This window comes from Cnephaeus nilssonii, assembly GCF_951640355.1.
Source record: "Cnephaeus nilssonii genome assembly, chromosome: X".
Classification (NCBI taxonomy): Eukaryota; Metazoa; Chordata; class Mammalia; order Chiroptera; family Vespertilionidae; genus Cnephaeus; species Cnephaeus nilssonii.
Genome location: NC_137071.1, coordinates 6,972,184 through 6,973,906, shown reverse-complemented (window position 1 = coordinate 6,973,906; position 1,723 = coordinate 6,972,184). Strand labels below are relative to the sequence as shown.

The 1,723-nt window shown below is 47.9% G+C and overlaps 1 pseudogene across 1 annotated transcript; it reads left to right on the top strand.

Moving 5' to 3' along the window:
* The first annotated feature begins 240 nt into the window (after positions 1-240).
* Positions 241-1,464, top strand: LOC307096077 (keratin, type I cytoskeletal 18-like; annotated as a pseudogene). The gene has a single exon. The product of its transcript is annotated as a keratin, type I cytoskeletal 18-like (transcript).
* Positions 1,465-1,723: the final 259 nt, after the last annotated feature.

Here is a 1,723-nt window from a genome sequence, read left to right as displayed (position 1 = left end):
CAGACTTTCTGACCTATATCATTTCCTTTTCTCTGAAGAACTTCTTTTAACACATCTTGCAAAACAGGGATATTGGCAACACGTTCCCTTAATATCTGTTTGTCTGAGAAATTCCGTATTGCTCTTTCACTTTTGAAGGATAATTTTATTAGTTAAAGAATTGTAGGTTAGTGTCACAGACCTGGCACACACTGCTGTTGGAACCTGAGTCTTGGCCTCTCACCTTACTCCCTGAACAACATGAGCTTCAGCACCCACTCCAGCTTCTCTATAAACTACTGAACCTTGGGCTCTGTGCAGTCATCCAGCCAACTGGGCCCAGCCAGCCAGAATCGATGCAGGCACTCAGAGCTCGGGCTCACAGATCTCTGTTCTACTCCACCAGTGCTTGGGGTGACTATGGGTCTGGGGACATGGCTGCGGGGATGGTCAGAGGTCAGGTGGGTATAGGAGGCATCCAGAGCAAGGAGACTATGAGATGCCAGAATGACCTGCTGGCCCTAGCTGGAGAGGGCAAGGAGCCTAGAGACTGATCATAGGAGACTGGGGAGCAAAATCCAGGAACACCTAGAGAGGAAGGGACCCCAGGTAAGAGACTGGGGACATTATTTCCAGACCATTGAGGACCTGAGGGCTCAGATCCTTGCAAGTTCTGTGGATAATGCCCACATCGTTCTACAGATTGACAATGCCTGTCTTGCTGCTGCTGAATTCAGAGTCAAGTGTGAGACAGAACTGGCCATGAACCAGTCTGTGGACAATGACGTCAATGGGCCCCAAAAGGTCACTGATGACACCAATATCACTTAGCTGCAGATGGAGACAGAGATCGAGGCTCTCAAGGAGAAGCTGTTTTGCATGAAAAAGAAGCGTGAGGAGGAAGTCAATGTTCCGCAAAACCAGATTGCCAACTCTAGGTTGACTGTGGAGTTGGGTGCCCCAAAACCTCATGACCTTAGCAAGATTATAGTGGACATCCAGACTGGCTCAGAAGAACCAAGAGGAGCTAGACAGGTACTGGTCCCAGCTGATTAAGGAGAGCACCAGTGGTAGATGTCAGTCACAGAGCTGAGATGTATGGTCCAGTCCTTAGAGATCAATGACTTGAGAAATATGAAGACCAGTTTAGAGAACAGCCTGACAGAGGTGGAGACATGTTATGCCATGCAGATGGAATAGCTCAATGGGATCCTGCTGTGCCTGGCATCAGCTGGCCAGACCCAGGCAGAGAGATAGCATCGGGCCTAGGAGTATGAGGCCCTGCTGAACATCAAGGTCAAACTGGAGGCTGAAACTGCCACATACCACTGCCTGCTGGAAGAAGGGGAGGACTTTGATCTTGGTGACACCCCGGACAACAGTCATTCCATACAATCCATCAAAAAGACCAGAATTATAGTTGGCAAAGTGGTGTCTGAGATAAATATCACCAAAGTTCTGAGGCATTTAAAAATATTTTATTGATTTTTTACAGAGAAGAAGGGAGAGAGATAGAGAGTTAGAAACATTGATGAGAGAGAAACATTGATCAGCTGCCTACTGCGCACTCCCTACTGGGTATGTGCCCGCAACCAAGGTACATGTCCTTTACCAGAATCAAACCTGGGACACTCTATCCACTGAGCCAAACCGGTTAGGGCAAAGTTCTGAGGCATTAAGGCAGCAGAAGTGAGGTACCCCTTGGGATGTAGGAGGTCAATAAAAAGTTCAGAGATCACTGAAC